The sequence below is a fragment of the Pithys albifrons genome, chromosome 4 (genome assembly GCF_047495875.1).
Source record: "Pithys albifrons albifrons isolate INPA30051 chromosome 4, PitAlb_v1, whole genome shotgun sequence".
Lineage (NCBI taxonomy): Eukaryota > Metazoa > Chordata > Aves > Passeriformes > Thamnophilidae > Pithys > Pithys albifrons.
Genome location: NC_092461.1, coordinates 32,319,893 through 32,345,654, shown reverse-complemented (window position 1 = coordinate 32,345,654; position 25,762 = coordinate 32,319,893). Strand labels below are relative to the sequence as shown.

The window sequence follows — 25,762 nt, the reverse complement described above, 5'->3', positions numbered from 1 at the left end:
TGCTTCCTGACCACCTCTAAAACAAGTGGGACACCCTTTTATGCAAAATAAAAATCAGTTGTTTCATGCAGACATCTCAAAACTGACACTCACAAGCCAAGACCCTATTTAGTTCAAACATGAAGTTACACCGGTTTTCCTTTAAACCAGCACAAACATCCACAGGCATCATCTGCTCACAATGAGGTCAAGTCAAAGCCACTGAGGAGAACAAGAGGCTGTGATTGGAAAGGACAGGATACATTAATAGAGATGGAAATTTTCCTACTGAAACCCCCCCACTTGTCTAGAATTCAGTGCATCAAACTACTGGTTCTTTTCCTCTGTTCTTTAAGAAATCATTCTCATAAAACAGAATTGCTTTTCCTACTGCCACAATGGTTTTGGCAGTAAGGGTTGAAAAATTGACAAAGATACATGCAACATTTCACTCAAGCTGCATCTTCCAAGTAAGAATCATGTTCTTTTGAGCCATAAAAAGGTAATGGGACAGTGCTTGCCAGCCTCAGAAATAAATGTAATGTTAGCAACCTGAGAGAAACCAAAATTACACATTAGAAGGTGATGGCAGAGCCAGATTCCTTCCCAGACACACATATCTGGATAGTAATACAGCAGGAGAGATTTGTTTGCCCAACTTGCTGGACCAAAAAAGAGCCTGGTGCTCCAGGCTGGTAAATGGTGGCATCAGGGTCTTAAAAGCACAGGTAGTCCCTAGCAAGCAAGTCCTGCTCATCATTGTGCTGCACTCTGTGAATTCTTAAAAGCCTTGCCGTGACCAGAGGTCAGAGTTTGAAATTTCTATGCAAATAAGATAAACATCAATTTATTATCACACCAACGCTATGCATTATCATTACAATTCTATTGCTTAATATCTGCAATTTCACCTCTAAATTTCAATAGTATGCATAAGATCTTACCTATCTATGGCAACTCCACATAGCTAAGAACAAAAAAGACATGATGATGAATATGACTTGTAGATATACCTGGGCAAAAAATATATGCTGATATACTAGTACAAAAGGGAGAATTTGGTAAGTATATATACCAGGAAAAGGTCAAACTACTGCTTAGGTTGTCTTATTCCCATGATCCTAAGGATGAGAAAAAACAACAGGTATTAAGAGCATGTCAGGATATTGCATCTACCTACAGTGTCTCATGTTCAGTAAGGGAAGTAAATTTTGTAGGTCCCTCTGTGTCCACTGAAGATACTTATAGTACTGAAACATAGCCAGGTCTGAGGAGTGGGGGCCCCAAACACACAGAAATCACACCAAGGCATATCTAAACCCAAGAGTGAAGCAAAAATGCCATGAAATTTCTGGCAGATTTGTAGAAGGACTGGAGTACATAGAACACCAGAAGAAATACACACAAAGTGAATCACCTGCACTACTCATGCTCATAGACACCCTTCTCTCAGTGCTCTGTTGTGGGAAGAATAGACAGAGTCTGTCTCACCAGCTGAAGGAGAGCAAGGAAGGTTATGGACAGCAGCAGCTGCAGAGCAAAGAGACCAAAAGCTTGAACTACCTGAGCCAATAGATTAGGAAGGAATTAAAACATTTTCAAGGGCTGATGAGGGTAACTGCTCAGTGAAGAGAAAGGTTCAGGTTGTATGATCATGGATATGATTTAGGCTTTAAGACAACCTGCCAAGACCAGTCTGACTCCTCATGAAGGTGAAAATTGGCCAAAAAAAAGGTTATTTCTGTATGGATTTGCTACAAAATTTTAAGGTAACCAAACAGACAGAATGTCCAGTCTGTGATGTAAAGATTCCACCTCAGAAAAAACTGGGAAAACTTTTATTTTCCATGGTTAAGTGTCTGTCATTAAGCAGTTAATGTAGCCAATCACCATACAGTGTAAAAGGAAAAATCATAATATTGCAAGGGGGAAAATCACATAGTGTGATCATTGAATAGAGTAATAAACAGCAGTTTACTCATAGGCTCAAAATAAACCAGATAGCATTGTCAAACCAAAGGTGAAGTGAAACATTCACCTGTAAATCATCTCTTGGCCTCAGGTTACTACAGAGCAGGATCTGGAAACCAGCAGTTTCCTTATTTAAGAAAGAAAAAAAAAATCCTGGCTGCAGCATTTCCAAAATTCCTGCCTCAACCTGTTGGCAAATGCTGACTTTAGAACAGCAACTATTGTATAAGTCTTTATTTGTTCTGAGTTCTGAGAGCCACGGTGGGTGACTAATGAAAATAAGGAGCAAGATTTTAAAAGATGCTTAGTTATATCATGAGACATAATTTTTTATCCTTAGAATGGTGCTAGTGACTACAAGTGGGCTTTAGAGAGCAGCTCTTAACAGCTATGCCCAAAGCAAAAGAAAGATCATGTTCCCTTCCATCACTAAACTAATATAACTCAAAAAGCCATAAGGCAAAATAAAAAACAAACAAACAAACAAACAAAACCAACAAAAAACCCCCCCAAAAAACAACAAAAAAACCAAAAACAAAAACAAAACCCCAAAAACCAAAAAAACCCCAAACTCTTCTAATCTTTCCAGTTTAAGCAAGGGAAAGAGCTGCATAGGTGGGGGGCACTGAGCATTAAAAACTGATCATCTGAGGTGGTTCCTTGCTATTTCCACTGATATCAGCCTTTGTGCCCTGAATTTCCATGAACAGCCCTCCACACATGTATTTTTATGGCCAAGCAGTGCTCATGAAAACATCAACTTTCCCTGCCTTTCCTATAGTCATTCCTAACAAAAGTTTCACAGCCCCTTAATAATCAAAAGTCCATGTATGAGTTCTGGCTTCTCTATAATCACCTGCCCACAGCTAGGAGAAAAGCAGGACTATGTAAGAATACTTGTAGGGTGTTAATGTGTAATACCCAGAGCCCTTTGACCTTCAATCATCTGCTTGTGCTGATGAGAGAATCGCAGCTCTGCGCCTCACTGAGCTGTCCATGGATTATGCACTTTACATCTCTGCAATATGTATAAACAGGATTTTGGTTCTGTTACTGGTCTCTCAGTGTCAGGAGCATCATCAAGTTTGTGCTCTTTTTACAGGCAGTTTTACAGGCACTTTTATTCCCTCTCTGTTATTGCAAAGAAGTTTCAAGATTTAAATAGTCTCTAGATTTGAAGCAAACACCAAAGCTTATACAGAAATACACCATGTAATGTGCCCAGACTTTTCTAGTGCCTTAAGGACTGTAGCTCTACAGTGCCTTAGTTTAATTAATATGTGTCCAAAATCATCCTCTTCAGTTAAACTTGGTGTCTGTGAGCACTGTTATTAACGTGGACCAAAGAACCCCTTGTAGAGAAGACCTGTTGTGATGAGAAGGTCAAGTTCCTAAGGAAATTATTTTGCAAATCAAAGCACAGATTCCAAATACTTGCTTATATTTTGTTTTTCTTATTGTCCCTCATCCTATCAATTTTCTTTGAGGTAGAAGATAACTCCCAGGTAATTTTTACATTTGTTCATAAGAACTGAGTATGAGATTCCAACTCGAATTCCTTTTTCTGTACCTTGCAGGAGAAGGATGTTTATAAACATAGAGAAAAGGTGGGCCTGATCCTCTTTCTATTCTACACCTATAAAGTAAAATTATATTACAGCTGCTGATGATTTTGGGAGGATCTGCAGACACAGCAAAACACAGGACTGGGACAAAAAAACACTCTGATTTTCAAATGAGGTTGAACATGAAAGACAGGTGCCTCTAAGCCTTCACTGTATGCACAAGTATATACTTGCATATCGTTATATGTATACAAGTATACCAGTACTTGTGAGTCATACCCAGATTGTCCCCATGTTATAATTAAAACTGTAGAACTAAAACTATATCATGTCATAAGATGGGCTCAAAAGCCTTCTATTAAAATGTTTATTATCAGCAAAGCCAGCAGCATTTCCAGCCACACAGACAAAGATTATTTGGGGAGGACAAGGGACTCTAGAAAGGTAGAGCAGGGGTTTAGAGAATGAGATAAAGACAGCAGCAGCAGCAAATCTCTTTCTCCTTACTGCTGACAAAAACAAACAAATAAACAAATAAAAACAGTTCTGTGGAAATGGAAAGAGCTCTCTTCAGTCATTACATAGCAAACACTTACCTCTTGGCTTAAACTTACTTTTTACCCTCTCTTTCGTGATTCTCAGACATATGCACTCATGCACATCTATTTGCCTGCACAAGGACACTCCACGGCTTTGTAGCTCTTCTGTTTATAAAATGACAAGGACTGTCCTCATGTGCCTTTGGATTAGAACTATTCTTTTTACCTTTTGAAATGTACCCAATGCATGCTTTCTCACAACAAAGTGAGCATCTTTGACTGTCTGGTCATCAAACACACATCTTTAAGATAATTTATTTTTTTGTTACTTCTTGGAAGGTGTAAAGGTTTAAGAGCAATTTTTTAAAATTATATATGTACTTATATTCTCAGACATGATTCCATTCTTATTGCAATGATTTACTCTGATTTTAAAGCACTTAAAGTAAATCTGACAGTTGTGGACTACAGTGAGGTTTCTTGTCTCGACTATTCACACACCTCTCTGCTTTACAGCTTTCTGCTGAATAGGATGAGAGAGATTTATCTGTAGAGTGGGCAGAGACAGAAGTGCGTTGTCGCATAATTTTTTTTCTTTAGAGGTTATTAATTACTGTGTCAACCTTTGCTCCGTTGCTGCTACCCACTTTTATTTTGGAAGCGCAGCCATTCCCCACTCTGACCACATTGGGCTCCCCCATCATCCCATTTTCTACAAACCTTTTTAGAATATTATTTATTATTCCTTATGTATCTGGGTGGAGGAGAGAGAGAGGGACAGTATGGCAGAGATAGGAAACATGAGCCGGAAAACATGCTTGCCTGAAATTGTCATCACACTGCTGTTGGAAGGAGCGACAGCCAACACTCACACAAACACACGCCAGACACACACCACATCACTCCCGGAGAGTTTGTGAGCAGCCCCACAGCTCTTACCTGGGTTGTCAGGGATCCCTCTCCAGTGCTGCTCCCTCAGCTCCCTGTGCCCTAGTCTGCCTGGGAGCAGTGGGGCCGGGGCTGTCACTGGGTGCCGGTACAGGTAGGGGATCGCAGCAGCTGTCTGCAGCCTTGGCTGCCGGGCTCTGGCTCCTGCCAGTGCTGCTGCTGCTGCTGCTGCTCCTGATGATGCCGAGGAGGAGGAGAGCCGAGTGAGGAGGAGGAGGATGCTGGCGGTGATGCTGTTGCCATGGTTACCCAACTCGGCACAGAGCAACAGCTGCCCCAGCACCCAGATCTGCTCGAGCCCTTTGCTGCCACATAGCCTTCCATGGAGAGGCACAGGGATGTCACCCCAAAGCCCCTCCTTACAGGGATAGTGACAGCAGGGAGGATGGAGGTCACTCCTTGGCACGGTGTTGGGGCTCTGGGAAAACAGATGGAGTGATGCATCTGCAATGTTTGCATTCTGCACTTGTCAGTAAAGAGCTCACTGCCCTGCAGATGTCAAACACCAGCTTCCAGGAGGGCAAAGTTTCCTTTTTCATGGGGTTCTTGAATTTGTATAAGAAACTGAAAAAACAGCAAAGCTGAGGAGGGGAGTAATTTTCAAAGTTCTTGCTCTCATGCAATTTTAAACTTTTTTAAACTAAAGGCAAAGCCTCTGTCTTTAAAATGGGACTTAAAAGTGGGATATTAGTGTCATGTGTTAAGGATTTTTTGCATAGAAAAATCCCTTTCGAGTTCCTTGTGTGAGAAAGAACTGACTCTTACCACCAAACAGTGAGAAAAAAACCTTTCAGAAAGGAACCCTGTTACACAGCACAGGGCACTAATTCTTCCATGCATGAGGCAGACAAGTTGAACTTTGCCTTTGCCTAGTGATCTGAAAATAAGAAGGGAAAAGGTTCTCAGGTGAATGGGCTGCACTAGGATCAAAACATGGAGTATTAACTGAGAGAGACACGTGAAATCAAGGCATTTAGTTGTCATATATCTATCAAATATGCATGTCATGAGGCTCTCATTTTGCACTGGTACCATCACAAGACACAGCAAGGTCATAACAATCAAATGTCACTTCCATCCAAAAATGTCAGTGCAAAGCTGCGTAACATTCATAAGCCGTGACAGTTTTTTCAGAAGCTGGTACTGTTTGCAGGACATTGTGAAACCTTGTCTGAAACCTACTGAAAAAAAGGAACAGAAATTGGTGGAAACTTTCTTAAGGGATTTGCTTCCTACTGCCCTATCTCTGCTTGGAACTGGATGCTGCAGACAATATGAATCTGAGCTTGAAGCACCAAGAAAATGCACTGGGTGCATCTTCCTACTTTTTCCTATTTTGCCTACTTCTATTAAAGTATCAGATCTGGAGAAATGGTTATAGAACATGGGGGCCTACAAGGAACATGGAGAGGGACTTTTTATAAAAGCATGTAATGCAAGGGAAAGGGGGAATGGCTTCAAACTACAAAGAGAGTAGGTTTAGATTAGATACTAGGAATAAATTCTTTACTTTGAGCATGGTGAGGCCCTGGAAAAGGCTGCCCAGAGAAGTTATGAATGTCCCATCCCTGGAAGTGTTTAAGGCCAGATTGGATGAAGCTCAGAGAAACCTGGTCTAGTGGAAGGTGTCCCTGCACACAGCAAGGAGTTTGGAACAAGATGTTCTTTAAACCAGGCAATTTCATGATTCTGTAATGTGCTGGTGGCACCACCTTTCAAGACATTCTAGAAGAACACCATGTTCATTTGCAGTCACAATATGGTTTATAAAGAAGAATTTTGTATTTATCTCATTACTATGGGAGAACCTGGAACTACATAACTGAGGAGGAAAATTATGCCAGCCAGCACATGTTGTCAGAACTCCTTGGAGTAGCTTCCCATTTCACAGCCTCCATGGATCTTATACAACTAGTCACCATTCTCCCTACAGAATTTTTAATTAACCTCCTTTCAGGCAACAGTCTTGATGTCCACTCAAAGATTATGTAGAATAGTTGACTCAAAGGGACTTTCTATCATTTTAATGATAAATAAGATATATTTTATTTATTTTAATCTTTAAAAATATCATGGATGTAAAATGTGACTGCACTTTGAAACCCTTCTCAAGAGCCAAAAATATTTGGTGCATGTATGGCCATGGGGATCCCTTGCTGTAATTCTGAATGCAGGGCAAGAAGATCTCATTGCAGTAATGATTGTGAGCACGTCTAAATCACCCACTCCACAACTAACTAGCTGACAGCAAACCCTGTGGTTATTCTGAATAGATCACTGAGACCATACAGAGATCTTATTTCTGCTAAATCAGGGTGTGTACTGCAAAATGTACCTGCTGAGGTACGTGTATCAGCTTGCAAGCTTATATTTACCAACCTTGCTTATTTGGGCTATTTTTTGAAAGCTGCATCTCTGATTTCAAGAACACACGTAAGAATAGCAGAAGAGAGTTGGCCTCTGGCTTCAGATGCTTTGGCTAAGCGTAGTTGTGTTACACCACTGAGGAACTGCCCACCTTAATTCTCTTGTTGGTGATAATCTTGGACACTGAGGAAAAATCCAGCCCTGAGGACATGCAGAGCCCACTAAAACCAATGGCTGTGATACCTTTCCATCTGTACCCTGCATAGCATTCATCTCCAACAATGCCAAAGAGGATATAAAGCTCCAACAAACCACAAAAAAGACCCCCAACTAAACAAAATAAAAGGTGAAACAGTTTCATCTGCCCTCAGTCATGCAAGGAGGTCCTACATGGTGGGATTGATGACTTACATCTGTTCACTAAAGAGATAAGTTGTTACAGTATGTAAAGCATGATGATTTCATAAGAAGATAGGATTCGATAAAGAAAGGACACATCACAGATATATTTAACAGAGCCTAGAGCACAGGCTGCATTTTGAACCACAGCATTAGTTTTTAAAGATAGGCCCTATGTCATATCTTGCAGCCCTGCTTAGGAACTACAAACCCCTTTGCACATCTCAAATGGTATTAGACACCCATGTTTATGCACCTCAGGCATATCTAAGTTAATTTCTTGATTTATATAATAAAGACAGGCAAATCAACTTAGCCAAACACAGATTCTAAACCCAACCAGTTAAATTCTCCCTTGTGCCTGTTTTTCTCTTCCCCTGTTAGGAAAACACCAGGGCTGACTAATGTAGCTGTATTTATCTACATAATTAGCATCCTGAGGTAAAGGCAAATCCCATCCCTAAGTCTTGTTTGGAAGAGCTATCCCACCAAATCAGTCATCTGAACTCTGATGCCTGTTAACAAAGATTAAAAACAAAATGCACCTTATGGAAATTACTTTTAACTGCCACCTCAGCCCCACAGCTGCCTGAGGTTTCAGCAATGGGGACATCTGAGCGACTGTTTACCTGCTCAATGTTCCCAGCCTTGCTGAGATCTCAACAGTAGAGATATCCTTGGACAAATTAGTATCCCATAGCCCAGCAAGGGCAGGGAATTTTATATTCTAGATTCTTTGTGTACAGCCTCAGAGTTATTTAATAACAACTTGAACCAGATATTCAGGATACTTACTAGATGTTCAGTGGAGCATTCCATGCTGCAGGGTCCACACTGGGGTGGTAAATATTTTGACAGGTTGTAGGCTCAGCTTCAGTCTGCCACTGTACACTACTCAAGCTGTAGCGTAATAGTAATTCTTCCAATTCTGCTAAGAGCAGAATTGTCTTAAAATAGTCTTAAAATAGTTGAAATAACATTAGAATTAGAAAATTCTTACTGCTTGAAAATTTTGGTGACCTTCTATGATGGAGCTACGGCATTGGTGGATGGGGGCAGAGCAACTGATGTCTACCTGGATTTATGCAAAGCATTTGACACTGTCCTGCACCACATCCTTGTCTCCTAATAGAAGAGTCATAGATTTGATGGATGGACCACTTGATGGATAAAGAATTGCTGGAAGGCTGCATACAGAGTTGTGGTCAAGGGCTCATTGTCCATGTGGAGACCAGTGACTAGCAGGGTCCCTTAGGGATCAGTACTGGGGCCGATCCTGTTCAACAGCTTAGTCAGCAACATGGACAGTGGGATTGAGACTCGCTCAGCATATCTGCGGATGAAACCAAGCTGTGAGGTGCATTCACATGCTGGAGGGATGGGATGCCATCCAGAAGGACTTGGACAGGCTCAAGAGGTGGACCAATGCAAATCTCATGAAGTTCAACAAAGCAAAGTGCAAGGTCCCACACCTGGGTCATGGCAATCCCACACACACCTACAGGTTGGGCAGAGAAGTGATTGAGAGCAGCCCTGCAGGGAAGGGCTTGTGGGTGATGGCTGATGAAAAATTCACCATGAGTCAGCAATGTGTGTGCCTGCAGCCCAGAGAGCCAAATGAATCCTGGGGCTGCATCCAAAGGAGTGCACAGGTCAAAGGCAGCAGGTCAAAGGAGTTGTTTCTGCTACTCTGCTTTTGTGAGATAGGCTGAGAAAGGTGAGGCTAACCAGACCGAGGAAGAGAGGATTGCATGGAGACCTCATAGCAACCTTCCAGTGTCTGGAGGGTCAGGGAAGCCAGGGAGGGACTCTTCATCAGGAACTATAGTGATGGGACAAGGAGTGATGGGTGCAAACAGAAAGAGGGGAAACTTTGCTTAGATATTAGGAAGACATTTTTTACTGTGACAGGGGTGAGATCCTAGAACAGGTTGCCCAGAGAGGTTGTAGATGCTCCAACCCTGGCAGTGTTCAAAGTCAGCTTAGATAAGGTGTTGAGTAACCTGGACTAGTGGAAGTTTTCCCTGTCCATGGCAGAGGGGATTGGGACTAGATGATCTTTATGGTCCATTCCAACCCTTGACATTCTATGACTCTTAAGATACCTCAATGCCAGCACATAAAATCTTACATGGTGAGGCACAAGCTTGTGAGTTTAACACATGTACAGGGCAAGGAAGTGAGTGTGTCTCAGGCAGGCTGTCTCATGTGGCAGGGAAAGACCACGACCCTCAGCTTCCACAAGGAGCATCCAAGGAGCAGTCACAGGCAGAGTCCACATCCAGACTGCAGCAGCTTTCTTCAGGCTCTGAGAAACAGTGTGCAGCATGAAACCTCTGTTAGAACTCACTGTGGATGTGTAATATGTCCCACCATGGCTGGGGAGCAGAAGTTAGCGCCAAATGTGCATTCCAGGCTAGAAGCAGGAAACATGAAAGCTCTATAGTTAATGGACAGAGAAAATTAAGCTTCCTTTTTGATAAACTCAGAAGCTGAATATACCTTTTTGATTTTGATGCAGTTTCCAGGGACTACTTCTTTCTGCTCTATAATTTCAGGAAAAGGTAAGGTCCAAAAGGAAAGTCTGACACACAAAACCAAACAGAACTTTCAGTCCTGGGGGTTTGATTTCTTCTGGATCCTCTATGTACTCTAGGAGCATTCAGATGGCAAGACCCTTTTGTGAAGTGATGCACCATATTGCTATAGCAGGATTTGAAACACCCTCTGATTCAAATTACACAGTCTCACACAATCCAGTTTCATGCTACTCTACAGAGAAGCAATTAAGCAAAAGGAGGGGATCAAAAGATGCCTTTCATGCAGCTATTTGATAAAAAAATGCATCCAGAAATGTTGACTAAAATATATCTAATCTTTGTTTTGATGCAGCTGATGGCAGTGAGAGCTCCATCATCCATGCCACACCATTGGAAACATTCAAGGTCAGATTGGATGGGTCTTGGGGCAACTAGATCTAGTGAAAGTTGTTGCTTCCTGTAGCAAGGGTTTGGAACTAAATGATCTTTAAAATCCCTTCCAACCCAAACCATTCTATGATTATAGTAAATAAAACAGATTGTTGGGGAACACCACAGTATAAAAGTTGTGGGTTTTTTTAAATAATGCAGGGGGTTTTTTAAGTCATGAAGGTTTTAAAATCATACAGTAGTTTCATATATCATACAGGGGAATTAAAAGTAAAGACTGCAGTACTAGAAAAAGTATGAAATATAATTAATCAATTTACGAAGCATGTATTTCACACAAAACCCACATAGTATAATATAACAAGGATCACAAAGACTTGGCTTGCTTTAATAGTCCTATCCAAGCAAAGCTTATACTTCTTACACTTATCCTGTCCTCAAGCCACAGAGCCCTCATTTAGCTGCCATCCATTTAATGTTTCATTCATCCTATCATTCAGTTTTTAGTCCAGCATCTTGTTACAGCCAACCTGCTAAGTAAAGAGCCTTGCTTTAAATAAGAAAAAGCTACTTTTACCCACTGGTGTTTCCCTTACCTGGAAGGCTGTGGGAAATCTCAGGTTACAGTCCTCTCATTTAAGGCTCTGGAAGATTGCAAACTATAAAACAGAAAGTAAAGACACTAAGCACATTAGAGATGTTTAACATGATACAAACATCTGATAGCAGACTTGAAGGAACTACAGGAGTATTAGAAGCTTAATAAAAAAAAAAAAAGAAAAAAAAAGATTTTGTAACACAGTCCAGGCCCAAAATATCATCTTGCTGACAGCCTTAGGAGCTGCAGAGCTCTACTCACCACCGCAGTACCTCATAGAATCACAATCAATACTTTTCTGAACACCCCTATGGAAAAAGGGCTTCCAGTGTCATTTATTCTGTGCATGGAAAACAAGTCCTGGACTTTTCCAGAGGTACCCAGACAAGCAGATGAGACTTTCTGGAGGTCAGTGCTGAACTCTCTGAATGCTGGAGCACTGGAACAGGTTACCCAGTCAAGCTGTGGAGCCTCCATCATTGGAAATATTAAAAATGTGATTGAACACTGTCCTCCTCTGCAATCTGCTCTAGCTGATCTCAGAAGGTGACTTCTGATATCAGCCTTTCTATGAAATCATGAACAAGTTTCATACTCCACTGCTCCCAGTGTGCATTCCACAGAGTCCTGATCTCTGCCCCCTTAGTTCACCAGCTCTTCCTTGCTTTTACATACAGCCTCCTTTTTCCTTCACACACACACATATTGCTATACACTTCTGGTCCCACCATAAACACGTCCATCCCCTGTCAACCTTCAATATCCTAAATCAAAATCCCTTAGTCTCCTCCTAGGCCCCTTATTACCTCCTAGACCTCCCTCTGCCAGTTTTGTTGCGTAAATCATAGGGGCAACTTCTTCCCCCATTTAGCTTGGATACAGTGCAAGGAACTTTCCTCTCACCTTGACTATTGCATCTCCTACCTTGTGTCCCACACCTTAGATCTGGCCTAATCTACAGCATCCTAGAAAAAGGAAGGGAAGTTGCAGAGAAACTCTGCACCTCTGTTTTGACACAGACTGGCAAGTATCCATGTTTCCAGACTGGAAAATTCAACATGTCAGAGGAACTTAGCTGTTTATGTCTAGCTGCTGCTGAGCACCCAAAGTCTGTGTTTATTCAAAGGTTTATGGGCTGTCTTATGACCCAAGTTCTGAGAACAGAAAGAGCATTTTTTCTCTCTTCCCTTTGGAATATCAGTTCCTAAGCACATAAATGCAAGTCTTCCAAAGAAGAACATACAATCGATTTCTAATGTAGGCAAAACTGATTACTTCTCCTAGATTCCTTTATGGAAAAAGCTAAACTATTTTGGCTGCAGGTTTCCAAAATAATTCATTGCAAGGCAGATGCCCCTGCATAGAGAGTTTCAGCCCAAGCAATTAGGATACAGCAAAATGATAAGTAATAAAACCTAGAGTGTTACTATAAGAAATGCTGGACAACCTTAACAACACTCACTGGTATCACTCCCACCTAAAATACATATTAATTCACTAAACAGCCAGATGGGCTTGTTTGTTTAAGACTCTTCCCTAGAGGTTTTCATCTTCATTTTTTTAATATATATATGTCTTTTATAATGCAAAATACCAGCTGGCAGGCAGTACTAGTAGTACCTTGCTATTAAGTGGAGTTTGTACATAAAGATTATTTTAAAATATCATAACCAGATACTTGTCTAATATTACTCACAATAAGCATCACATTTCAGCCTTGTAAAGACAGGAGAAACATCATCCTCATTTGTTCCTAGGTAAACCATGGTACAGAGAAGCTCAGTGTGCTTGAGAAAGTGTGTATTACAGGAGGGAAAAGGATGGGGTAGCAGGCAGCTTACTCCAAGACACACTCAGATGCAGCAGTATCTTCAGCCACTGGATGACAATCTGTGGCAAACAATGTTTGCCAGTGGCAAACCTGCACTTTCAGCAGTGAGGGAAGTTTCTTATTTGAGATTTTAACACTTAGTTTAAGTTCTGATATGTAACTTCAAACCACCATATCACGACAATGATGATTCAAAGCCCATTTAAGTGGGTAAGATGGAAACTGCTAGAGGCATTATTGTCTTCCCTGACATGCAGTGGTATGAAGGAGTAAGAATAGTCAAGCTCTAGACAGTTTTGATAAGTGTGGGCAAAGCAAATTAAGATGTGATTATCCAGACAGATGAGTCCCACCTTTTACCACAGCTCTATAGTCTCTATTAGAACAAAACCAGAATAGTACATTTTTTTCAGCATTCCCACCACCCCTGGTAATGACAGGATCTGCTAGTACACACTTCCTTCTTCTTATATTCATATATGCTTTCAGTAAATAGGACATTTATAGCATCATGAGTAGGAAGGAGCTTAGTGTAGAAACTTTCGAGGCAGGTCTACATTGCTGTGGAAAGACTTGCAATCTTACTAACCTCTGCAATCCCACAGATCATGGCTATATAGTGCTAAAGGACCAGTTCTCACTTGTCTTCTGAGTGGCTGGAAAAGTTAATCAGAAGAAATTAAATGAACCTTCTTTGTAGAGTTAATGCCAAAAATATCCTTTTACTCTTTGCATGAAAGGCCTAACAGTGTTTATTAAATACACATAACTTTAAAATAAACTGAATGTTAAGGGTTTTCATAAAGGGGACTATGTCAGCTATACAATGCTTTTTGATCTCTGGTAGTTCAAAGAATGTTGAAAGATATTGTCTTGCATAAGAAATCATGTAACCCTGTCTTAGTATCTATGTAGACATGTGCTGATCTTCTTAAAGCTTATTTTTTATCGAAAAGACAAGGAGAATTACTCCATGTCTATAGAGGTAAACCACAGGTGCAGAGAGCAACTGCAGGTCTTCAGGGATTTGCCATAGAATAGGATTTATCTTGAAGTCCACAGGTAAATAATTCAAAAACATTTCATCCATTTAATGCCTCAATTGAGCACATGTCAACAGAAGTCAGAGATAATACAAGCCACCAAATGGTTTATCTCAATGGGGAGGACAAAGACTGAGTAGATGCAGAGTTAGAGCTAATCTGGGAGGATGAAAACATAGCACCCTCTCACTGCACATCCCAGCCATGTAGCCATGTGTGCCACACTGAGACCATGCAGCCAGCATATTGACAGCTAAGATACCTGAATGACTAGATGTGGAATGATTTGGGCCCTTATGTTTACAAGCTGCTCAGCAAGAGGCCTGGCAGGAGCAGATAGGGATTTTATTTCCCAGTAAACTGACCTCCCTGGCAAAATTCACATTCAGCATTCAGCCAAAGCAGAATATACTTCTACATGCTATGATAAAAATTATTAAGAAAACATATTATCCATTTCCAAAGGAAATAAAAATAAAATTGTTGAGGATTTTCCCTGTAGGTGGCCCCTGTTATTCTTGAAGAACAGCTACAAAGCACCTTGTATAATTTAGCATGGTCAGAGTCCAGGGAACAACTGCAACGGCTGGGTGTACATGTGACAGAAGGAAAAACACTTTTTCCTTCTCAGTCTCCTAGGTCTAAAGGAAGGGGGGGAAACATGTCTTCATTTCCCCTCTCCCATTCTACCTTAGCAGGAAAAATTTCTGCCTGCACAATCAGCAACTTCCATTGAACACAACCAAAGCCCTGGGCACAGCTCCATCATCAGACTGTATTTTATGGTCTTCCCTGTCACCTAAGTGCAAATAGAGAACTCCATGTGCACACACCACAGCCCACACAGATGGCACCTAGCACTACTCTGCCCACAGAACCATCATGGCACAACATCCAGAATACTGTCATGTATAGATCCAGCAACAACTGAGGAGAACTGCAAGACATGGCTCTTAGGAACACTGCTATACTATGTATACTTAGAATAACTGATTTAGTGTAGGAGATTGTAAAGGAAGAAACACTGGCAACAACTGAGACTGGGACTGATGAACTGCAGTCTTTGCTGCCAAGGCTCACCAACAACCTCTTGAGCTGTACCAACAAGGCTATAGCCTGTAGATGTAGGAAATACATTATCCCTCTCTGTCTCAGTTCTCTTCAGACCACACTTAAATACTGAACCCAGTTTTGGTCTCCCCTGTACAAGAAGAATCTGGGTAAGCTGGAGCAAGTTCCAGAGGACCACTGAGAAGGTAGAATGTGAAGTCCTCACCTGGTAAGGAGAGAGTCAGGGACCATGGCTTGTTCAGATTGGATTAGAAACTTCTATGGAAGGACAGTTAATAAGCCAGCAGTCCCTCACTACCTGTGGGCAGAGATCACCCAGAGGATGGAAAAAATTTCTTCATGGCAGTGCCTGACAGTGGAGACAAAGTCATAAGCTTAGATAAGAGAGATTCAAACCTCTTCCCCATGAGGACAGTCAAGTAGTGGAGCACAATATCCATAGAGGTTACTTGAAGTCCACTCTTGAAAGTTTTCCAGACTGGACTGGATAAAGCCCTGAACAATCTTAACTGATGCCACAGCTGAATCTGCTTGGAGCAAGGAACTGATCTAAAGACCGTCTGAATTATTCTATGATACCTGTGCCTTGTCTTATTGTAGAAACCATTTTCCTAGATTTCCTTCCTTTAGCACCTTGCCCTGCACTCAGTCTCTGAAAGGAAAAGCGTAGATGATATGCTTGTATACTTCTCAGTGACGACATCCTGGCTAACAGATTGGCACAGCAGGTACATGTCAAACCAATAAAAAAGAAAACTGAAGAAGGGTAAAGCTAATCATGGAATTTATCAGAGCATTGCATCACATTCTTTTTATTTTCCTTTCTTCTCCGGTAACAAACACAGCAATAGCATTGACTTCATTACCCAGCTCTGAAATTAAATGGGGCAAGAGAGACTCAATTTCTTTGACAGCAAGGGAAAAGTAAACATTTCCCTCTGTCTTGAAAGCCTGCATGACCCAGTTCCCTGCCAACACCTAGATATGAGAGATATGAAAGAGAAAGGAGGGATAGATTGAGGTGAAAAGCAGCAGAAGTTCTTCTCATAACCTGCCTATTCAGAAGCGATGAACCCTTGTCTGTTGTTTTGTCCAGTTCCCATTACAAAGCATGCCCTTGTTTGCCCTTTTTGCCTGGGATAAGGGATGGTAACAGCCCCTCTGTGTTAATTAGGTGTTAACATCATCCTCTGAAATCTACAAAAACAGCCAAAACCACTTGAGTGGCTATAGCACAGAACTATGATAAACTCTGCCTCCCAACAGAAATTATAACATGCTGTGTGGTGCATGTCACTGGACATAACGTGGAAAAATCCTTGAAAGAGATCATTCCAACCCTGGCAACCTTGTTATGAAGTCCATGGGCTCCTCCAGGATCCCAGTCCTCAGAAGATAGCTATACTTTCTTTTCCAGGCAAAAAAGAGTCTCTTTTGTTAATGTGGCCAGGTATCACACACCTGTATTTTTGTTTGAAATTGAGCAAAAAAGTGGGACCATTTTTGTTCTGCTCTGTTGCCACCAAATACCATCATTACTCACTTTAGGGTGAACTTTAATAAATTCCATTGTGAACTATAGCTGTGACATAAGGAACAAAAAGGTTCAGGGTGAGAGCAGAATAATGACGTGTCACCCACAAGCAGTTGGAAGTGACTCTGAACAGGCATAAAGATATTAAAATGGGAGACTTTGTCAATACTGGCCCTCAGCAACAGAACTGTTTGTTGTGGCTGGTCCTGATGCAGGGTTTTCACTGAAGCTCTGGAGAAAACAAAATCCGGAGGGGAATTCAGCCTGCTCAGATGGGAAAGATCAGGGTCTCCAAAATGCTGTGCAAAGGACACCCATTTGAGTTTATCTCCAGCCTACCCGCCAGCAAGGAAGGATATCAGAACTGAGCTAAGAATCATTTTGAGTTACTTCATCATGGGGAACCAGTAGACTAAATCATCTCAGAGGCCCGAGAGGGCTCCCAATCTCCAGATTTTCCTGGAAGCCAAAACTAGTGTTTACCAAAGGTGATCTCTCTGTCTGTTCAGTAAAGGTGGGCCAGGAAAGAGGGATCAGGCACTACAGGCTTCCAGAGGCTTCCCTGGAAGAACATGAGTAGCACTGCACATCTCTGCTTCCAGAAGGGGCTAAAAGGAAATTAGCTAAAGTATTATTTAAGTGCCACAGTGGGAAATTTAAGCAGTTGGTCTGAAGCGTGTGGTTGAGCACCTCAATCCAGATCCTCCAATATCTATAAAAACAATGCAGAAGTCCCAGCTTTCTAGTTCTTCATGTTGTAATGACCTAGATTCATACATTTTATATATATGTATATATACACACACACACAAATATGAATATACACACAAATATAAATATACACACACATTCATACATGTATCAACAAATTCACTCTCTAGATATATATATGAATTTATACAAAAGCATAAAGATATTATGTATAAGTATACACACAAAATATGATTTAGTCCATAATCACCTATTGACAAGAAATTATGTGTATGCATGTGCGTGTGTGCTTTTGCACATACAGGCACAAAATAAATGTGGGTCTTACAGAACTAAGCCAGTTACACACAGTTTTAGTGCACGTTTAATATAAATACTGTTTGGGTCCACATTCCTTGAATGCATTATAGATTTTTATGCAAACTTTTTTTTTCTTGATTTGAAAATTAAAAAATATTTTTGGAAGATGACTAATACAATCTGGCTGTAAAGGATAAGCTCAGTTTCAAAAAAAAAGAGTTGTTTTTTAAAATATTCTCACATTTGTATTTTTCAAGTTCTAAATTACCATAAATTTACATTTTCAATTACCCAAAAAGAATTTCTGTGGAAGTTCAACAAATCTGTTTCAATCATAAGGAAAATAATCTCTGATTATATCAACATTTCCATAATTTCACAGACATATGAAGACTTTGTCAGTTTAATCTTTTAAAAGAGTAAGAAATCTGTGATGATATTGGAGCTTTTGATTGCTTTTGTGGTGCATTTTATCCCTCCTGTTTCTCTAATATGACAAATCAATGAAATAAATGTCATCCTTTGAACATATATTAGGAAAAATATTAGAAAACTTTTTTCACCAATTCAATTACTATTACATTTTGTTTTCTTCATCACTTTCCTTTCTCAAACAAATCCTTGGACATGAGCACGCTCCAGAGGAAAAGGAGTCCTGAACACTAGAGGGCAGATAAGAAATAAACCATCAAGTTTATCCCTCATCAATTAAGCCCCTGAAATAAAAGTTTCTGCTAGTAATTTTTACTCTTTCTTTTTTATTCCATAAGCAACTGTGATTATTTTCAGTTTAAGTATCTATGTCAATGGTCCTAATTGCACAGAGTTTTATTTTCTCTTGATTATTCCTTGAGAAGCAAAGAGGAGACTTGATGAAAAGAAAAATGACATTGAGACTTCGAGGTTGAAGAACTGTTACTGCAGTCAATGGGAAATGACTCGTGGAAATGATATATATTCACTACACATAGAGTGATCTCTACTGCAAACCAAACTACTGCATACACTGCTAGTTGTCTTGGTTTGAGATAAGCAACTGCCAACCCCCCCAAGCACAGAGAGAAAAGCCTCCCTCCTAACACCAGGGAAAGGGAGGAAAAGAGAGGGGAAAGAAAAAAAAAACACTTCAAACTGCATTTATACTAAATCTACATATATTTTTCACAGAAAGAAAGAGATAATTAGAAGAGAGTACAAATATACACTCACACAAGTCTGCAACAACAAGTTCCCCACCTCAACTTCTTAATGAACACACAAATTCTACTGTCCTAACTACACATTACTTAAGAAGAAGCTTATTCCCTAGGGAGACAAACCCAAGCAGAAAGGAGAGACCCAGAACAACACATTTTATTTTCCTGAGGTACCCTGTGAGCCAGTGGTGGGCCTGGTCCTCTCCATCCCCCCTGGGACAGCATCGTGCGTCCTCCCAAGAGGAGGGCTGAGAAGCGACTGCCTTAACCACTCCCACACTGGTTCCTGCTTCCCTGGAGATGATGTCATAATGTGGTATGGAATACAAAGTTACTGGCTAGAAGAGGTCAGCTGTTAGCTCAGCCCAGCTCAAGTCAGCTGACAGCTTCGGCCTAGTCCAGACTTCAGAGCCCAAATCTAGGCCCACCTAGGTGAACCCATAACACTAGTGCAAACATATCTGAGTTACAGACACCAACTCCGGGGGCTACATGTTTGCACTTTAAAAATGAGATTCACCTGCTTGGCTCTCATTTCACTGTGTGCTTCCTCACTGCACTCTTGTTCTTCCCTTCTTCTTCCCCTGTGAAAACTGTGTGCACTTATGTGTTCCCCCTCCTATAACCTCATACACTGAGTTTCTGCATTTAGGTGGCAAAGATGAGATTTCTGTCACTTCCAGCCATCAGCAGTCTCTGGCAGAGTGGCAGAACTTATATGCAAAGCAGAACTGAAAGGCACATTTACGAACTTAAGAGGGTTTATCATAGAATCATAAAATAATTGAAGAGTTTGGGTTGGAAGCTTCAAGACCATCTGCCAACCTTCCTGCCATGGGCAGGGACACCTTCCACTAGACCAGGGTGCTCAGAGCTCCATCCAACTTGGCTTTGAACACTTCCAGGAATGGGGCATCCACAACTTCTCTGGGCAACCTGTTCCAGTGCATCATCATACTCACAGCAAAGAATTTCATCCTAATACCTAATTTAAATCTCTCCCCTTTGAGTTTAAATTCATACCCCCTTGTCCTATCACTATCATGTAAAAAATTTTCTCTTTCTTTTTTTGTAAGACATCAGCCCTCTGATCATCATCCCTCATGCTTCCAAGAAAGAGCCAGTCTCTAAATATTTGAGACAATCCACCCTCATATCTCAGGGCACTGTAAGTGATTTTTGGTTTTGTTTTTTTTTTTTATAAAGTCAGTCACAGCCTCAAATAAACCTCTGAATCACACCTGGGGTGAGGCAATTGTGCTTAACTCCTTTGCACATCCTTAGCATGTTTCTTCTTACCACCAGCGCATGGCAGACTGCTGTAGTTCAGAGGCATGCTTCAGGACTCTACAAACACAACTCCTTGTGCAGCATTGCTCTCTCAGCATAAATGCAAATACAGCCACTGCAGTACCTCACACACACATTTACTGCTATGCAGATCATGCCTACATCTTTTGGGAAGCTGCTTTCTTCTAAGTGTTGAAATAAAAAATAAATCTGCTATTCTTCAAGACATTTTTTTCCTGGCAAACCTCAGTCTGGGGTCACCCAGAATATATCCAGTGGATTTATGCAGACAGGGCAAACAAAAATAACCAGGCTCTGCTGCCTGAGAATATATGCAGAGACATGCAGATGTATTTGTGTGTCTCAAAACCTGAACTGATACACACCAAGGGCTTTCAGGACTTACTAACTTGGATGGAAACACATATATCCATGTTATATAGCCTATGGCTCAGAGTGGGCTCTCACAAACATGCAAAAATGCAGACCATAACCTTCACACATCCAGTTACTTCTTGAGAGCCAAGACATTTCTCCCAACCATCCAAAATGGACATTGAGAGCCTTCAAAATCATTTTGAGAAGCCTTAAAAGAATCAGACAATACAGACAGTTCTTTGTGCTGGGTTAACCTTTGCTAAGGGCAAAACACCCACCCAGCCATGCACTCACTCCTGCTCCTCAGAGATCCAAGGACAGAAAGCAAGATAGGAGAGCTCATGGGTTGAGGTAAAGACAGGGAGATTATTTACCAGTTGATCATGGGAGAAACTGGATTATATGGAGAAAATTAATTTAATTTATTTAAAAATAAAATATATTCTGGTATTGAGAAAGAAAGACAAACAGCAAAAAAACCCCACCTTCCACTTAGCTTTTCCCCTGTCCTCCCTTCCCCATTTCACTCCTGACTCCTCTCCCATGAGAGGGTGGTGATGGGGCTGTGGTCAGTCCCTCACAGCCTCTCTGAGAGACTTCTCCCTTGTCCCCTGCCTCCTTTCCCCAGACCAGACCTTTCTGCAGAATGCAGCCCCTCAGAGACAGCTGCTCCCACCTGGGCTCTCCAAGGCTGTGAATTTGCTGTGAAGTCAGCAGGGATGTTACTGCAACATATCTGTGTGGAAAAAAAGAACTCCATCAAATGACCTAAATGCAAAGGATACTAAATCATATGCTGATAAGGACAAAGATGTATCCCCCAGAGACAAAATAAACAACAATTTGTATATTCAAAATCAACTTATATCCTTAAAGTCTCTCTTGTTATCACATGTCCAATGGACTGTGCCTCACCTTCGTTATCCCCAAAGAGATTTATTTGTGTGCTGGTGAGAGCTCAGCCCATTAGTGAGTTCCTCAGAGAACAATATATGAAAAACATAAAGTCATTAGAGAGCATCTACATAAGGGCTGTGAATATGGTGAAGTGTCTAGAGGGGAAGCCAAATGAGAAGCTGCTGAGGTCACTTGGCTTGTTCAGCCTGGAGAAGAGGAGACTGAGACATCTCATTGGAGTTCCAACTTCCTCGTGAGGGTAAGAGGAGGGGCAGGCACTGATCTCTTCTATGTGGTGACTACTGACAGGACCTGAGGGAAATGCCTGAAGTTGTGTCAGAGGTTTAGGTTGGGTATTAGGTAAACGTTCTTTATCCAGAGGGTGGGTGGGCTCTGGAACAGGCTCCCCAGGGCAGAGGTCACAGCACCAAGCCTGACAGAGTTTAAGTGTTTGGACAAGACTCTCACATACATGGTGCAATTTTTAGGGTGGTCTTGGGCAGGGCCAGGAGTCGGACTTGATGATCCTTTTGGCTTCCTTACAATGCAGGATATTCTATGTATCTGTGGACACAGGACAGTTACAAATGGCACAGCATTCTGAACTTTGTTTAGTAGAGGTAAGGAATTACACATACAGTTCTGAAAAAGCCTGGTGTGGCCTTAGATGGAATTGTTTTTACCATTTTTAAGCACCTGTTTTCAAGAGAAGAGAAGGGAAATGGACTTAGATCACTGTGCACAAGAATACACAAAAAGCTCAACTTGGCATAGGAATACAAAGGTTGAGGGAAGATACAGTAACTTATGCTTCTAAGGCTGAATGTCAAGATAGTTGAAGAGTCAGCGAACTTTAAGTATGATACTGACAAAAGATCAATGGGATATATAATGTTCAGGAATAGACTTATGTTGGAAAATTACAAGATGATTTCTAACAATCCATGAATGTTGGTTTTGCCCAAGCAAGATTGATAAGGTTTGTCATGGACTGAAGAGAGAAAAATATTGCTTCTCTTGATACTGCTAGGCATCATCTTCTTCCTCAGATCTCAGGGGGATTTGTAAGATTGAATTTCTAGTGCTGCAGGAAGATAGGGTAAGTTCTATGTCTCCTATTTCTTCAGGAATCCTATCATAGCAGCTCCAGGTTTCACATAGGGAGGTGAGAAAGCTTTATGATTTATGAAGCATCAAATTATCCCAGGGATTGTGCTAAAAAGGGGGGTTTATTTTGGAATGATTATTAGCACCCTTAAGGGCATTTTATGCCTTTAGCCAAGACCTGGTAAAAGGGGGTTTTGGAGGTATCACTGTTAGCCGGTCTTTTATCAGCAATGTGACACTTCATTCACATTCATTTAAATGGAACTGAAGCAACTAAACACTGCAGTAAAACTGGCCCCAAATTTTTTTCATACTTAAATCCCTGGTCAATAAATAAAACACAGAAAATCTGTGCTGAAGTTCTTTGGCCTTTCTCTAGACTCAGTCAAGAGTCACTGAAGATACTTTAGTTGGAGTATGTGCTTGCACAGCAATTCAGACTGGTGGGAACTCCTGTTGTTATTGTGAGATAAACAACAATAGGATCTGGGAATGCATAAGTAATGAATGCTTCACCCTGTTTAATAAAAGAATACTCCGCAAAAGTAACTCGAAACCTCTGCAAAAAACTATACGAAAAGGGGAAAAAAATCCCAGCACATTCATTTGTCCTGGTTTTGTACCGTCAAGCAGATCTTGCCCATCTATTCATTTTACATGCATCATGCACTTGGGCTAGGTACTAAAGAGGAGGTCAATGCTAGAATTGTTCTGGATGGCAAACTGCTTTGCTTTAAACTTCATCAAACAATTGAAAGAATTAAAAACAATAATGAATCTACAATAAAGCAAACAAATGTTATGTAATCAGGTCAATTCATACAAATGGATCCGAAATTCCTGCTTATTTAACATTCTAAGTTCCTCCTGTTGAATAATACATAGTCTATTGAACAATTTGAGTTAGAACACAGAACTGAATGTTACAAATTAAATATTAAGCATATAGCAAAGAAAACAGTTGAGTTCCTTCCGGGCATAGAACTCTGGGCTTAGTGGTTCAGAGGGAAGCAGGAGGGCATATTTCCCATGTGGGGAACCCTGGTGGAAAATAGGGATGGAAGGAGGCAAAGGGAAGATTTCTGTGACTGGCAGGCTTTTTTCTGCAAATTTAATGAATCTACAATGATGTGTGTCATAAAAATAAGAGGTAACTAAATCTCCCCACATTTTTCCCACTCTACAGAATATTTTTCATGGAACAGTTTCTTTAGCAGCACAAAGAGTTGTAAAAGACTGATAAATCACATCAGTCATGCTGGTTGCATAATGGTAGAGTGTAGTGCCACATTTATCGTTCTTGTCATTATTTATTTAATGTTTTCAATGGGAAAAAAGGTCTTTTTATGGACTATTATCCCTAGAAATATAGAACTTCACAAAGTTGAAAGGATTCTGATAAGACAAACTAAATAGAATTAATACAATTATTTTAGTAGAAAAATTTATTTGACTATGTTGCCCTCCTCTGACCCCCTAAACAAAGAGCCACAGCAGTGGAAGGTGTTCAAGAACACAGTGAACTTTGAAAATTGGTGAACTACTTAAAACTGTCAAAGAAACTGGGTGGCCTATGACATACTACAAAGCAGGGACATCTTATAGAAGTGAATGCCTAAAAACAGTAGCTGGTTGAATAAAAAAAAAAAAACATATCAAGGCTAAATGAGAAGTTTGGAAACTTCTTGTAAAGTTTCTGCCTTTAAATACTTTTGATTAGTGTTTAAATTCTTCACAATGCACAGGGCACCTGGTGTGGTCTAGTCAGACAAATACAAGTAGTTACTCTGACCACTGTGGTCTTCTAAACTGGAAAAGGTTGGCTAATACCTGGAGACAAGGCAGAGACTCATTTTTCTAAGAGCTGGTCATGTTCTTGTGGAATTGCAGTTGGAATTTCAGCTAGCTTTAGTACCAAGCACAGGCTAACAGGGTGACACTTGAGAGTTATACTAAAAAGTACATGGATATATTTCAGCCTTAATTTTTCTCAAATGGAAATTGCCCTGCTTGCTTTGTATTAAAAGTGTGACCTGCTGTTATGCTGAAAGTGAACAATGATGGATGTTAGTCTGGGCAAAGTGAGAAATAGGGGCTTCCTTCTTTTATCTGAAGCAACCGTTCTTTCTTTCATATACCTAATTACTATTCACTATAGCAATGACTTTCTTTGAATTATTTATCAAGATTTAGATGCTGGAAAAGGCTGAAACAACAATGCTACCTTCCTTTTATGAATCCATTGAAAAGGGAATATTCACCTTGTTCTTTAGCAAAACCACATCAAGGTTTTTTTTTCTTGTCCACAATATTTACCCGAAGTTGAACTTAAAAAATAAAATATCAAAGAAATTAATTTTGCATCCAGAAATATACTTTCAACAAACAATACCTCTTTTGTCTTGTCTTGTCCTTATACTTGTCTAGAGAAAGAATATAGGTGTACTTGTACATTTTTCAGCCTGTAACTGTATTGTATTAAATGCTATATGAACAGGAAAATAAACGCTATGTCTCTCAAAATGCACGTATCAACCAAGTGCAGTTTAATCTATTCTTTACTGTCCTACCAAGGCATGCAGTACTAGACTCCAGGTGCTTGATTAATTGAAAACTTGAGCTTTCTCACTGATCCTTGATATTTTAATAGAGACAAGGTACATAGAAATAGAGGTGGGTCAGCAGGACTAAGTACAGCTAATTAGATACAAAAAAATCCCACCCACCTTAGATTAAGTTTGCCAGGTTTTAATTCCAAACAAAAGAGCAAGAGGTATTCACAAGTCATTTGAAGTTTTTGTTTCACTACAGACATACGCCCAACTTGGGCAGATCTATTTAGAAATTAAGTCTTGAATTTTAGCACCATTCCTATAAGAAAGAATTAACAACACAGCCAGCCAGTTGTGATGGAGAGGCCATTGCAACAGTGAAAACATCTTAGTAAGCAGAAGAATCTTGAGGCCTGCTTGAAGCATTCTCTAAAAGTATTAGGGCTGAATACATACTTTAAAATATTCAGTGGGAAACTTCAGCTTCATGCTGGCTGCATTCATTTTTTTTACATCTTCTTCCTATAGCATTTTATGAAGAGGTAGACTTTCATGA

At 40.5% G+C, this 25,762-nt stretch overlaps 1 protein-coding gene across 5 annotated transcripts in view; it reads right to left on the bottom strand.

Moving 5' to 3' along the window:
* FAM135B (family with sequence similarity 135 member B) overlaps positions 1 to 25,762 on the bottom strand; it is a 289,327-nt gene that overhangs the window by 218,511 nt on the left and 45,054 nt on the right. For 3 of the 5 annotated variants that reach the window (XM_071553792.1, XM_071553793.1, XM_071553794.1), the window contains 2 exons: positions 21,327 to 21,386; positions 11,295 to 11,357 (listed from right to left, as the gene is read on the bottom strand). The exons of 1 other annotated variant lie outside the window; for it this stretch is intronic. The gene's annotated coding sequence lies outside the window, so the exon portion shown is untranslated. Of the gene's footprint in view, positions 1 to 4,993; positions 5,154 to 11,294; positions 11,358 to 21,326; positions 21,387 to 25,762 lie in introns of those variants that run through there. One more of the 5 variants, XM_071553795.1, reaches the window with a different exon arrangement.